Below are 15,954 nucleotides of genomic sequence, written 5' to 3'. Positions count from 1 at the left end.
AAAAGGTAAGACCCTTTTATTTGCGGTGGTGGAAAAACGTGGTATCCCGGTTGCCGGGGTGCTTGGCACAGGCAAGGCGGCCACGAGATGATCCGGGAAGGCGAAAAGACGGGCAAACTGGTTATCCCCACCAGTCAAAGGAAGAAGACTCTCCGGACTGGAGATCTCCTCTGTCGTCGGGAAAAGTGGTGAGACGGTTCAGCAGGGCTCCACCGGTGGTGTCGTCGTTGCAGGTCTTCTCAGCTTCTCCCTCTTCGGATTCTTTAGGTCCTGTGGCGACTTCTGAAGTTCCAGTCCCCAAAGCCCTGCTTTTATGCAGCAAACCCCCATTCATTCAGCCTAGCTGTCAATCAAACATGCTAAGTGGTGAGCCGGGCGGCTCACCACTTGGGCCAATCACACAAGAGTGCGACTTGAATTGCCAAGGCAACTCAGTCCAGGGTGCCTAAACCCCCTCCTACACCCCTGTGGTACCCAGACAGAGTGGCACCACTTTTGGAGGCTTCTGTGGAGAAGGCCGCCAAAAAGTGGAACAAAGGGCCCGACTTGGGTTGGAGTCACAGAAGTGAACACAAACGCCATTTTGCAACCGAGTTTCGGCAAAAATTACCAACCGGTGATTTAATATTTATTTAATAAACCGGCGTTATGTTCGAGGCGATATTAAAAAGGTGTAGCCTCGAACAATAGGAAAATCCCATAGGAAAATATTTGCGGTCGAATATAAAAAGTAGTATCCACTGCCATCAGCCAAAACTCGATCACGGGGGACGGAGATGTGCCCCCTCGAACAACAAACCCCGGGGCAATCGAATTGCCCCGACTAGTACATCCACAATATGATAGTTTGTACTGGTTTCTGTTCATAATTTGGGACTAGTAAAACCAATGGTGACTTTACATGCCCTGGGAGACAGTAGTCAGTCCCAGGGTACGGAGTCTATGTTTGGGGGTTGCTACGACACCCTGGGTTACGGCACGGAGGGTGCTGTGTAACCCACATACCAAAAACACATGAAGCCCTATGGGGTAAAGGACCCCATAGCCCATAAAACACATTCAAAGTCAAAGAAACACCTCAAATCATGTCTAGGAGTGGGAGAAAAAGAGTCTCACTCTTAGCAGGAGAAAAAAATAAACCCCACAAAATCCAGCAAAGCTGCTGGGGGACTCACTAGGTTTGGGAAATTAGCCTTTACAGAGAATTCTCCCTAACAATGAAACACTGTAAAGAACTACACGATGATGTCCCCCTGAAGTGACAGTGCAATGATGGGAAGCAGGGTCCACCAGACACATTTTTGCAAGACTGCCTACAGGCAGTGCACAGCACCATCTTGTCCCCATGCATGATGCCCCCCATATAGGTTTCATCCCAGACGCATCCATGCATAACCCACCCAAAAGGCAAGCAACCCATATGTCACTAACCCAATGCCAATCACCTGCCATGCCATAGAAATGCAGCTACCACAATGCATGCCTGATGCACATAGACCCATCACTAATGGACTCCCTCTGTTGGCCCCCCACAGGCACACATTTTGAGAGTGAAGATCAGGTCCCCAGGGAGGACGCTGAGACACCAGCCAAGAGGTCTAGGGGCATGGCGCCAGCAAACCGTCCCTCAACATCCAGGGGAAGAGGGCAACCTGGACTACTGGGCAAGCCCAACACAACTCTCCATCACTGACACCACCACAGCACCCCCACCAGCCACATCCACACAGGAGCCAGTGGCTGAAGGCACAGTTTCTACTGCAAGCAGTACCGTTGGTGAGACAGCTGCCACGGCAGTTGTGTCTGATGATGAACTATACACACCGACGGCCGGAACACCTACTGGTACAGGCCTCCAGCAGTCACCCAAACACTCCCCACCCAGCAATCAGGATGCCAGCAGCCATGAGCTGTCCGCAGTGGAGTCCTGGCCTGGGAGCTTCAGCCCCATGGGGAGCATGCATGAGGGCCCAACCATTCCGCATGCACCAACAACATCGGCCAGTGTCCGGGACAGGCAGGAGGGCATCAGGGCAATACAACAGCACCAGGAGGAGCTGACAGGGCTGCTGACCCAGTGCATAACCGAATGTGGCCAGGCAAGGGAGGAAATGAGGGAATGCACAGAATCCCTCAAATCTGCCATTGAGTCCACTGGCAAAGACATATGTAGTAAAATGGCGGATGTGAGGCAGGTCCTCACCCAAATGGTGTCAGCATTGGAGGCCCTGCGTCCCACAAAGGTGGTTCAACAACCAGAGACCTCCTCAAATAGCAGACAGACCAGCCCCCTGTGTAGGTCTGTCCGGAATGTGCGCAAGTCAGACAGGCGTCCTCCCGATGCTGCCAGTGGAAAAGGGGTGTAGGTGCAGTCTGGCAATCCGAACTCCTGAAGAACAATGGTGCATGCAAGTGCACACAATGTGTGGGGAAGTTGAGGGGGGAGTGGGAGGGGGTAGAGGGTGTGTGGGGTGGAGGGCTTCTGCACTAAATATGTTACATTTCTTCAATACACCTGTTGTGAAATCAAAATTCAAATGAACGGACATTGTTTATTGTGTACGTGTGCTTTATTGGTGAACAGTCTACAGTGTCCATGTCCCTGACACACCCAGTGCCCCGAGTCCCACCTCCATGTCACACTCCCCATCCATGTGTGCTAGAAACATTAATTTATCAAAGTCTGACGCATGGCACGTCCCTCCTGTGCATCGCTGCCTCCCTGATCTGCAGCCCCATCTCCACCCTCCTCATCCTCATCGTCAGGTGGTTGCAGTTCAGCGTTAGGGGGCAGAGGCACATTCCGTCTGATGCACATATTGTGTAGCATGACACATGCCATGACGATCTTGCCCACCTTCTCATGCCCATACAGGAGTGCCCCACCAGACCTGCTGAGGCAGCGAAACCGTGCCTTCAAAAGGCCAAATGTCTGCTCAATCACCACACGGGTACGTGTATGCGCACGATTGTAGTCCTCTTCGTGCCTGTTCTGCGGGTTCCGGACTGGGGTAAGAAGCCACCTCTTCAAGGGCTAGCCTGCATCTGCATGTGTGCAAGAAGGGTTATGTGTAAGTGATCACATCATATGGAACTTGTATCAATGACACCATAGCATGCATTTATTTTCTGTTGGCACCCACATATCCATGCATGAATAAAGCCTCATGACGTTACTGCAATGTGTGTATTCATCAGATCGACAGATGTGCATGGCATCGTCTCGTGGGTGCAGGGGTGTCCTATTTCTTGTGAGTGCACATGCACTGTGGTAGTCCACGCCGGTTGTTGCCATGATCTGGGTGCCGTGTGGTCAAATTGTATGCTTTCATCCTGTCACCGTTGATGGCAGACTCATGATGATCTCACTCTGCACAACAGATGTGGACATGCTGCTTTGGTGGGCCTCTGTGTTGGTGTAGGAGTGTGTTCATGTATTTTGCCCTCATGTGACTCCTTTGTATGCAGTAATGGAGAACTGTCCTTCTTGATGATGGTATTTGGTGTTGTGCATTAGCCATACTAACTGCTTGTCGCTTCATTATTGTGTTGTGGGGGGCTGCGGTCTGATTATGTGCAGTGTACATGTTGATGGCTATGGAATGGTTGTAACACTGCATCATTTTCATGGTAGGGCAGCTTACGTCTTGCATTTTGGGGTCAGGTGAAGTCTGGCCTGCTTTGGGGTATGAGCATGGTCCATCCTCTCAGGTACTCTCAGCCAGGTGAAGTATGCATCTCCCCCCCCATCTCAGCCAGGTGAAGTATGCATCTCTCCCCCTGCCCCCATCTCAGCCAGGTGAAGTATGCATCTCCCCCACCCCCCCATCCCAGCCAGGTGAAGTATGCATCTCACCCCCCAATCACCTACCCACATCGCGATGCCATGAGCCTGACATGCAACTCACCGAGAAGCCAGGATCTCTGCCCTGCATGTCGCCCCATGTAGCGTGGTATCGTGGAGTTCCGCAAGACCATTGAATCATGGTTTGATCCAGGAAATCGGGCACAACAATGTGTGATGATCTTGTTTGAGTCACATACCATTTGCACGTTGATGGAGTGGTATAAGTTACGGTTACGGTACACTGCCTCCATGGCATGTAGGACCACCAATTCAACATGGGTGCAGTCGATGGCGCCAATGCAACCAGGGATGCCGGCCAGTGAATGGAAACCAACTTTGGTGTTGGAGATCTCCTGGGCTGTCCGTGGCAGGAAAATGTGGTTGCCTGTGTGCTTCAGGAGGGCATCGAGCACTTGGTTCAGCGAACGTGAGAATAATGGCTGTGATATGCCATGCATGTGCCCCACTGTGTGCTGGTAGGTGCCTGTGGCCAGGAAGTGGAGCACAGACATTACCTTCAGTAGAGGTGGGATGGCGATGCGTATTTCAATGAGGCTGACAATGTCATCACGCATCATGTCCACAACGGTGGTGATGGTGTCCCGGTCAAGACGGCACAGGTTGTGGATCTACTCAGGGTTTAGGCTGAATGGACGGGCTCTGATGTGAGGGATTGGGGGCTGCCTGCGTGGTACCACTGTCTGCACTGGTGGGGCATGCTGGGCCTGCCTCACCCTCCTCCTCCTCCTCCTCCTCCTCCTGCGTCTCCTCTGTGCTGCCTGTTGGAGTTCCACTGCAATCATGTCCTCCAGCCCCAGCATTGCTAGTCGTATTGGAATAATTTTGGTGTGGGAAGGGGTGGGGTGTGCTCCTTTTGTGCTGGCCCAGTCTATATTGCCTCCACCTGTGCTGATTGTGTGCACCTGTGGCAGTTGGGAACACTGCACATGACCGTTTACGGGTGGTCCGCGATGCCGGTATTTACTCGATGCCGGTAAGGCTTCAGTAGGCCGTTATTTGCATGTCCGCCTGACTTGTGATGTCCTGTTTACGCCCTGCCGGTATTGCCGGCATGAAGGATCGCATGCCCGCGCCCATGCCGCTATTAGAGGCACCGTTATTTACGGTGCCGCTAATAGCGGGTTGGCGGGTCGTAATAGCCCGGAGCGGTAAGCGATGCGGTAATCCTTTACCAGCATTGTTTTTCCCTTACCTCCAACCTAGTAATGAGCTCCAATGACATTCTTATAGGCCATGAACAGTAAGGATGAAATGTAACTATCGTACTCAGCCCGACGACATTTCAGATAGTGCAAGAGCTAAGACATAGATAAGGAAGGGAGGGGGAGAGTGGGAAGGAAACTGAAACAGACAGGCGACTACTGTACTAGGCCTGACGACATTTCTGGTAGAACCATAAAAAACAAAACATGAGGGAGAGGGGTGCAGAAAGGGAGGGGAGGATCAAAACAAGCGACTATTATACTAGGCCTGACAATGTTTCAGATAGTGCTGGAGGGAGGCAGGGGTGGGGTGGGAGGACATTAAGGGGATGGGGGAGCGACAGATGAGGTTGCTATCATACTAGGGCCAGGGACAATTCTGATAGAGTAAGTGCATAGAAGAAAGTAAGGGGAGGAGGGTACGGATATGCAAAAACATGTGGCTCTGGCCTCATCAGCAGCTTATTCCACCAAGCTCATCCGAACATATCAGCAGAACATTTCTCTCCTCCACCAACTGCCTCATGCTTGTCAGGGATATATTAGCAGCAATCTGGATTGTTACGCCATCCACGCCGGAACCTCGAATAATAATGTAACCAAAACGTCATCTGATCTGATTTGGGCAGTCTGAGGAATGAAACCAACGGATAACATCTCCAAGTGAGGCACGCAACTCACTGGCTGCCTATCAAAGACCCTATTGTGTTCTAAAACCTATAAATTACGTACCGATGCATCCACAACCCTGCACCCACCTACCTCAACCAGCATATCTCAAAAGTGCCATAACATGTTGCTAATGCTCCTCTACCACCCCTTGAGGAGAACCATCTCTGGTTCCGGAAGCACCTCAAAACCTTCCTCTTTGCCTCCGCTTTCTCTCCCCCTCTACCCTGCTAAATGTACTGAAACTGCACTGAATCTGCTACTGGGCCACCCACCGAACTCGGTCCTTGGCCCAGCCACTCTCCCCCGCACTGCCTCCCTGGAAACCCCTGCACTGTGGGACTGTTTCTGTATCCCTACAGCCCCCCTTCCCTGCACTTGTCTGCACTTACCTTGCACTTGCCACCAGCTGGCCCTTATTATTTATTTTCTGCTATTCTACTAACCATTTACTGCACTTCCCCGCTCCCTTTCCCCCTTGCACTTTTCCCCTCCCCTTTACCCTTGCACTATCTGAATGACACCCGGCCTAGTAGGATTGTTGTCTGTCTCCCCTTGCCCCCCCCCCTGCCTCGTCGCGCCTTGAAACACTTGTGTATAGGCTCGTTATAAATGCCATATCATATCATAACCCTAGCAACACCAAGTTTCACCAGAAAGCCGGCTACTCTCAGGAACGCCCTGCCAACATCTATCCAAGAAGAGGCCTCGAAATGTGAGAAACCAGAAGTATTTCACCCACTAGTCCCGGGGATGTCATCCGTGTGGCCAGGACACGGACATCGCTTTTGGATCCAGATCCTGGGGTGGACAAATGGGGGAGGATCAATTGGATGAGAAGCCCTCTGGGATCTCCCCATGGAATTGGGGACGACTGTCAGGAGAGAATGCGCTATCTTCCCTACCCTCATAACCCTAACTCCCACACTACTGTTCCCCAATCCTCTATTTTATGTTATGAAGTAGAAAGGGAGCACATTCTGCTAACTACTGAGACGTGGAAGAATCCTGTTCCATCTTGGGTGAATATTAGTACTGTGACGAGGAAGAGGACTGAGTAATGAAGAGCACGGGCAAGAACCAAAGTGTTCAGTCTAGTCTTATTCCTCACCAGATTGGCCGACACCGTTCAAAATGAACGTGGGAAAACAGAAGGGGAGACTTGCTCTTGGTGCTGACTGGGAGTGCGGCAGCTGGCATGTGGACCGACTCGGGAAGAGCAGGAGAAAAGGAGACAGGATCCCGGGGAGAGGCGTGCCCAGGAGAGCTTCGGAGAGGCTATGCCGAGACGGGAAGCAGCAGAGTAAGCTGAATGAGACCCAGATAAGGGAGCCATTCTCTTGGGATCAGTATTTTAAGTTGGAACTTTGCTTTCTTTTGAACCATGAGAACTTATCTATTTTGGAACTTTGTGTTTCGTACACTTTGGAACATTGTTTTTTACCCAATTTGGATCTTTGTTTTGGAAAAGATGCTGAGGCCTGGGGGAAGCAAGTTATTCTCTCAGGCAGAGTTCCCACTAGCAAATGGAACTATAATCCATTCTTCCGGATCAAGAAGACCTGCATCCTTTTCTAGTTTAGTTGAGAGCGTGAGGTCCGGAAATAGGTTTTGGACACAACAGTGGACTCTTACTTTAGGCAGACATCTTGACTCACTCCTTAGTTTTGGTTGAGGCAGGGAAATCTGTCAGTTACGGAGAGGCAGGGTTTCCTTTTCACTTTCTTCTATAATAAAAGTCTTTAACCACCATAATGCCACCACTGTGTCCGAGTCCTACTTCAGCATTCTTACAGGGCCCTACCATCGCCCCTCTCATCTCATACACCCTTCTCCCTAGCTCAGGCGCTTTTATCCCCAGGTTAGCGTTAGTGATTGTTACACTCTCAGTATGCTAAAAGCTAATAATGAGCTGCAGTGATGACCTAAAGACCTGTGGTTTTATCTGTCTACGACTCCTTCCAGGACTTCTTAACTTTCCCTACGCTAGCCCGGCTTAGTATTCTAATGGATTTGGGAAAGCTCCTTAAAGTTATTCCGATGGGTTTGCCTATATATCTTAAGTTCACTATCACCTTACTGTGTTGAATCTGGCAGTGTCATCACTGCTTGCAAGGGTGGAACCTCCCTTTCTGTGTCCAGGGTGAGGCAGACGCTCTCTGATCCGAACCCTGGGAGTGGCTATTTGATGGAGGATCACAGAGGGGGAGGCAGCCCTCATGGAAGTGGGGTGACTTCCCAGAGGAGACATGGTATTCCCCTTACCAATCCCAGGTTAATAACCAAGACACAACTCCCCAAGCAACCATGGTCTATTGTAGGGAGGGAAAAACCACCCACATACTACCTGTAGTAGAGATCTATTCCCTTCCTCATCAAACCCCTATAATTCAGCGTCCCCTGGAAAAAATAATAAAAACAACCCAGAACCAACATCCCTCCCCTCTAGACTCTGTGGTAATATGAGGACATAGTTTTTTGTGAAGATCATAACTCCCAAATAATTCCCCAGTCCTATGTGACACACTGTAAAGTTAAACAGGAACTTTCATACATAAACAGCAATGAAATCCGTTTGTCTCCCTGTTTAGAGTTGACTAAAAGTGCTGGGACGAGGAGGAGAATAATATAGATTTCCAAACCAAAGAACCAAGCTACGCGCTCTTGTTTTTGGACTGACTCAATTGGAACCGGGAAGTTTAAAACTGCCGAGAGCCAGAGAGAAAAGAGACTTTCTCCTGGTTTGAGCTGGGAACGCGGAGAGTGGCATTCAGAGCGAGGCAGCGATAGCAAGAAAGAGGGGTGCTGCTGCCAGGAGAGTGCTAGGCCTCTGTGTGCGAATCGAGAGACTGAGGCTACAGAGCCAAGAAGAAGGAAGCTACCACGGGAGGAGGACACGCTGCAGGAACGCCAGGAGCAGCCGCTAGGCTCCTGGGCATTTGCAGGTGTCAGAAAGCAGCATCTAACTCACCGGAGCCTGGAACGAAGCAGAAGACCCCAGCAGAAGCCGCAAGCTACGTGAAAAACAAGAGAATCGGTTGTTGGAAATAAAGTTCTTAAAGACCGTCACCGGCTGACTGCAGGAGAAACCAGGAACGCCAACAAGAACCAGTGAGTCCATCCCATGACAACAGAGACACCGGAGCGTAACGGCGGCCATGCCAAATGGAAGTAACTGTGAATAAGGAAGCTGAGAGAGAAAGAGCGAGAGAACTTACTGTCAAAAGGGGAAATCAACTGCGAGTGAAAACCTTTGCAAGTTTGTCAATGTATACAGTGCAAGTATATGGGAAACCCAGACAGGATAATATGTCAAGCAGATAAATTATCAAACAAAGTAAATGTGCACGTCTGGAAGAGGACACAGAGCCGAATGAACAGATGTCCCGGCAGGAGAGTATACCAGGCAGTTACAAATGTGTGATTACAAGAAGCCCTGGTAGGAGAGTAGACCAGGCAGTTACAAGAAAGTACAAAAGTTAGAGGTCCTGAGAAGAAATATCAAGACTAGAAAAAAGATTGTGTTAACCTGGAGAGAAGAAGCAACACCTTGGCAGGACAGTATACCACGTTTTCTGAAAGAGACAAAAGTAGAAAACCGGGCAGTTTTGTATACCAGTGCTGTTGCTGGACAAGAACGGCACAACGAACTGCTACTTGTGAAAATATCAGAAAGTGAGAAGGAATCCAGGAGAAGGGTGCTAACCTCTGGAGCAAGGATCCGTAAACTTGAACAACATTTGTGTTTTGTTATTTATTTTTCCTTTTTGAACACTTTTCTAAACGACGCAAGGCCAAAGACACTACCATTTTCACCTTTTCATTAGAGTGTGAGGGACAGAATAGAACTTTGAACATGGAACAGTTATGTTTTGGACATTCTGACACAGACAGATCCTTAGTTTTTGGTTCAGGTAGGAAAACGCCTCTTAGAGCAGGGTCAGAGACCCCAACCACTTTTATTTTCAATAAACGTCTTTAACCAAAAACAGGACTCACTTGTGTCCAAGTTTCATTCCTGACTCCTCACACATGGTGTCAGCGTGGGATCGGGTTCAGGCTCAGTTGACACAAACTGGAGGACCCTCAGGTTTGAAAAACATAGCAACAGAGCTTCCAATCCAATAGTTGTTACAACCGCAAAAGAAGGGACAAATGTCCTATAATCCACCAGTAGATTTACCCGAGGGATAGTCACTAAGTAACCCCACTTCGGTAATTTGGTATCACAAAGTCAAGATGGGTTAAGAAATTGTGAGCGCCTTACTCATTCACATTCTAGTATGGCTGGTTTTCAAACACAAACCCAGCAAGCTTTTCTGGCAGTAAGGAAGACCATAGAGGGAAACATATACCACATTTTTCTCCCCAAGATTATTTGGTGCATTGGAGAGATAAGACAATAGTATCTTTGGATTTATAGATACCTTTCCCTAGCAGCTTTGCCATCTATGTTATATCCCGCAGGGAGAGAGAGAGTTGATGATACTATCCCTCCTCTCCTGTGGGGATGAACTGAAGTTTGCTCTCTTAAATCTCTCCTCGACCCAATTAAGATCAGAAGTGGCAAGTTAATGGGAGGCCTGGTATATGACATTCTATGGGAGCCTCTCTCCAACGAGACCCATGAGGAAAGCTCTTGATGATCACACTTGGTCTCTATTGCACACTAGGATCAGGGGCACATCTGTTTCAGCCAATATTACACAACATATGTTCTTCTTTATTCATAGAGCATTTATTACCCCCTTGAAATTGTCCAAATCAACAAAAGAAAAGCAGATGATAAATGTTGGTCATGCTGTAGTGCCCCTGCCTCCTACAAATACATGTTTTTTGAATGTTCATGTGTACTTAAGTTCTGGCGTGAAGTTTGGAAATTCCTTAAACTCATTTTTACAGTTGACGTTCCACAATCTTTTCTGAATATTTCTTTGGGTAGCCTGGCAGTCAGGAACATCAAATTACATGCCCCTGCCAAGCTATATTATCTGTTAATTGCCCTTGCCCTGAAGCTCATCAATACCAACTGGAAATATTTGCATAATTTATCCACCAGGGGTTGGTGGAACAATATCTGTCATGTGCAAAGAATTGAACTATGTAAGGCCACCAGCCTAGATACTATACTAAAATATAATGCCAAATGGGCTTTATTCATACGTTATCTAGACTGTTTCAATGCATCATCGCATGGCACCTGAGCTTTTGGTTTTTGAGCGTTCTCTCCTTTCTTTTTGGGCATTGCCCTACTCCTTTTGTTTGTTCATCAGGTTTTATCCAATGCTATGATTCAAATTAGCCACATATTCTACTGCTACCTGTACACCCACCCCTATTTCCCTCTGTCCTCGTGTCTGTATTGTGTATGTCACCTCGTTTGTTCCCCCTGTAAGTCTTTTTGGTTAAGAACATTAACTCGTTTGCAGATTTCAAGGTTTTAGAAATTTCCTCATCAACTATTCTTATGGTGCTACTCACTTTGATACTAGTTTTCTGAATATGTTATCGTATTCCGCTTGATTATAATGTGATTAATATTGTTCTTCATAAATATCTGTAATATTATCAATATGTATTGTGCTTAACCCTTCATAATTTCAATAAAAATCATTAAACACAAAAATAATGTGAAGACTGGAGGGGGTATCTGTATTTCTGCCCCCTTACCAAGGCTCTCAATTGGTAAAGTTGGACGAGCAGCCAGGCTGAGACTCTCAGGAGGTGATGCAGGGTGGTACTTAAGTACAGTGAATTCCCAAGCCCCCACAAAGGAATGTCCACACATTATGTTATATGCTAACACAGTCCTTTTTATTACCATCAAGGTTTACATAAATAAGGTTCAAGTAAATATATACATCAATTAATAACACTTTGTTCTCATGCAACACTATTGTAATATTGATAAATATGTACGCATCTATGTGGTACCACAATTTACTTTAGATTCAATTCAGAATGCACACACTGCTGGCAGTTATTAAAAAGCATAAGAATCATAAAGTATTGGATAATGGCCTATATATTACTGCACAAAGGCAGGGTAAGAACATCGGCAGAAAGCTTTCTTTGAGGTAGATAGGCAATACTGTGCGAGTATGCCCCCACCTGGGCAACCTGTAAGGGAAAGGTTAAGGTGTACTTTCTCTTGTCTATTACAACCCAGTCCAAAAATGTTCAATAATGCTCTGCTTCTTTTTCTACGGAAACAACTACCCCAAAGTACATGGGAAGCCACCAGGGAACAGGATCAACGACGAAGCTGGGACCCCTGGATGATTCCGGAGGATGTAAAATGCTCTTCCTCGTCACAGTACCTTGGGTGCTTTGGCAGGAAAAGTGGTGGAGTTTCTTGCCTTTACTCATCGAGACCCCTTGAGGATGGACCCTCTATGGAAGAAAGAGTCGCCGGGATGTTGATGGACAGAATAAAGACGGATCTAAGCAGTGTCGAAAAGGCAGATTTCGGTCTTCGCGGTGGTCTCCGTTGGCGGGTTGTTTCTCCGGCTGTGGATGTCCCACAAAGGTGAAACTTGCTGTGGGCCCCGACAAGGCCTGGCTGAAGAAAATAAGACCGTTGGTGGCCTCGGATGACTTTTGGTGGCGACGGGTGCAGCGGCAGAAGTAGGCATTGAGTTTTGGGATTTTGCGGTTTACCACCTTTCGGTTCTTTGGTGCTGCAGCCGCAGCATGGACCTCAGGGTGGCTTTTGGCAACCTGCACACGACCACTGTACTGGACTCTCACTAAGTCTGGACACTCAGGATGTCTTGTTTGGAATTTGGCGGCAGGAAACCCACCGGCGGACACTTCACTGCAGGCAGCAACCCTGGACCTTCTCTGGCATGGACAAGTGGACAGATGTCGTGGCAGGGATGCCTCTTGAAGGATTCTTCAGAGTTTTGGACCTTTGGCAGCTCTGGGTGTCAAGCAGCACTATGCCAGGGTACACCCTCTTCGGGCAAAACTCAGCAACCTGGCTTCCAGCACTCACAAACACTCCTCCAGACCATAGGTGCCACAGATGAACTTCATGGATTTAAAGAGGTTCAGGCACCCCCCTTCTGGACCCATGAAGATCCCTTCTCCAGACGGCAGGCACACAGTACCGGTTTACAGGACACTTCGGGTAAAGAGCAGCAGTTGCACGAGCTCGGGAAGGGGTCGCCTATCCAGGTCCTCTATGGTTCAGTCCTGGAGTCAGCACAGCAGCTTTTGGATTGCTTGAAGATTTGCAGTCGCAGACTTCTTTCTCGAGCTGGACTCCAGGATGCAGGCTTAAAATAGCTTCAGCTTCTGTTAACAGCTTCTGACAAGGTGAGCGTGAGACACTTTTATACTAAACACTCTACATTCGCTCACGCTGAGCCAAGCTAAGCCAGCCAATCACACACAAGTGCATTCATGCAGGCAGCACTCAAACAGGCTCACAGCATTCAGGCTATTCACCAGAAACCAGACACCCGCAACACAGAATGTGGATTGGGGGCTACTCCCCAGCCTTTCAGTGCTCCACACTGCATTTATTCCAGTTTCAGTCAGGGTTGGCTCGGGCATTGTGTCACACAACCAAGCCCAACTATAATCACAAAAGGGGGAAGTACCCAGGGTGAACCATTCACATTTTCTTTAATTTGCCATAATGGTCCGCAACTTATTTAGGCACGGATCTTAATCAAAATTTAGATTGAATCTACCAGTTAGCACACACATGGGCGTTAAGTAAAAATGATTTTTTATTTCATTCAATTTAGAGTGAGAGTTCAAAAGTCCTGTCACTACACAATACACAAAGATTTTTCTTTTGGGAAATATATTTTTTATATATGTGAGGACACCAAACATTAAACGCGGGATTAACCAACCAAGTTTGTGGATACTGAAATTTGAGTCTATATGGATTGGTTCCAAAAAGTGAATAATCTCAATCCTATTCTGTTCCTATCTTGGTTGCATACTACACAGGGCATCTTAATCAACACCCTATGGTTCCCGCCATACGATCTGAACACAACCAAGCCCAGAAACTCACAACACAGAATGCATATTTACTATTCACTCCATTCAGGTAGGCTCTACTCAATGGTGTACCCAAAACAAGCAGCCACTGGGAAGGATCCGGATAGTCTGGCAGGAGACCACCCCAGAGCCATATATGGTCCTTCGACCCAACAATCATTCAGGGGAAGGAAACAAAGCTAAGGCCTCTCAGGACTTTGGGCAACAAGGGGGTAAGGCAAAGGAAACCAAGAGACCACCAGTGGCCTTCTGGCCTTCGTACAGGAATCAATTGATTCCTATGGCAGGGCCTGGGTATCTAAAACATTGAGGATACCTAGAGCCACTGTCACATCAGCATGTAGCTGCCACCAGCCCATATGCTGCTCTGTGGACAGCACATATGTGCCCAAAAACATACACTAGGGGTACAGGGTTGAATCCCTACCTATGGGTGCCCCAAGGGTATCCCTTGGGCACTGTTCACCAAGAACAAAATAAAAAGCTGCACTGCCTGGGGTCCAAACTGGACTCCTGTGCAGAAGATAACCAGAACACACAGTTTAAGGCGGTAGAGGACAAGGTCAAGGAGGCCCTGTCCCTCCAATACATTTCAAGCATCACAAACAACCAAAACCAAACTCACTAAGCATCCATAGTCTATTGGTGGGGGAAAAGACACAATAGAGGTCTATAACCTTCCTGATCAAATCCCTACAATCCAGCTTCCCCCAGAAGGAATAATAAAAACAACCCAGAACCAACATGCCTCCCCTATAGATTCTGTGGTAATATGAGGACAGAGTTTATTTTGTTGAAGATCATAACTCGCCAATAATTCCGCAGTGCTATGTGACACATTGTTAAGTTAAATAGGAACTTTCATACATCGACAGCAATGAAATCCCTTTGTTTCCCTGTTTAGAGTCGACTAAAAGTACTGGGACGAGGAGGAGGAGAATAATACAGATTTCCAAACCAAAGAATCAAGATAAGCGCTCTAGTTTTTGGAATGACTCAATTGAAACCAGGAAGTTTAAAAACGCTGAGCACCAGAGAGAAAAGAGACTTCCTCCTGGTTTGAGCTGGGAACACGGAGAGTGACGTGCAGAGCAAGGCAGCGACAACAAGAGAGGTGTGCTGCAGGCGTAAGGAACAAGTTACCTACCTGTAACTGCTGTTCTCCAGCATGGGTCTGGCATGGATTCACATGCAAACCCTCGCTCCAACCCCCTCTGCGGCTCTTCTCTTGGTCCTACTGCCACTTTACATGCTACCAAATCTGAAGATGGCTGCCAGAGGAGGGCCTTGGGTAGAGGGCAGTCATTGGCTGGGGGCAGTATGACCCAGAGAGTAGTGATTGGTTATTAGTAGAAAGACAGTTCAGAAACAAAACAAACTGATTTTTTCTTTACCGAGGATTCCCAGCCTGACGACGGGGAATATTCATGAGAATGTGGTAAGTAACTTGTTCCTTCTCCACCATGGGGTCTGGCATGGATTCACATGCTCATGAATACAAGAATACATAGCAGTACACACATGCACAACCACGGGAGGTGGCAAGGCTCAACATTAAGCATTTCAACAACTCAACATTAAGCATCTCTTACCTCCTCACCAGGCTCACCTTCAAGCGAACAGGTTGCACAGCACTGCCTGGCCAACTCTGGACTCCTCCCTGGAATCCCGGTTGACGCAGTAGAATCTCGTGAAGGTATGTGTCGACCTCCACGTAGCAGCCCTGCAGATGTCCAGTAGGGGCACACCAGACAGGAACGCCGTAGTAGCAGCAATCGCTCTGGTTGAATGGGCTCTCGGACGGCCGGGCAACGGTTGGTTTGCCAACCGGTGACAGTGCATGATAGAGCCGGAGAGCCATCTGGAAATGGAAGCCTTCGAGAGGTCCTTCTCTTGGTTCACAGGGCCAAAGTTCACAAACAGCTGTGATGTCTTCCGAAAACTCTTCGGGCGGTCCACGTAGAACTTCAGCGCTCTATCCACATCTAGCGAGTGCAAAGTCCTCTCAGCCGGCGACGAAGGCGATGGGAAGAAAACAGGTAACACCAAGGGCTCGTAGAGATGGAAGTTTGACGGCACCTTGGGCATGAAGGAGGGGTGCGTCCTTAACACTACCCTCGTCTCGTGAATGTCAGGTATGGAGGTTTACAAGAGGGGGCCTGGATCTCTCCCACTTGTCGTGCGGAGGTGATG

The 15,954-nt window shown here is 48.2% G+C and overlaps 1 protein-coding gene across 3 annotated transcripts in view; it reads right to left on the bottom strand.

Annotated features, from left to right (window-relative positions):
* Positions 1–15,954, bottom strand: part of RBBP8 (RB binding protein 8, endonuclease) — a 2,310,314-nt gene that overhangs the window by 299,742 nt on the left and 1,994,618 nt on the right. The window lies entirely within an intron of this gene.

Source organism: Ambystoma mexicanum, chromosome 5q, assembly GCF_040938575.1.
Source record: "Ambystoma mexicanum isolate Mex_15411 chromosome 5q, UKY_AmexF1_1, whole genome shotgun sequence".
Taxonomy (NCBI): Eukaryota; Metazoa; Chordata; class Amphibia; order Caudata; family Ambystomatidae; genus Ambystoma; species Ambystoma mexicanum.
The sequence above is the reverse complement of the archived record's forward strand: the minus strand, read 5'-3'. Positions and strand labels throughout refer to the sequence as shown.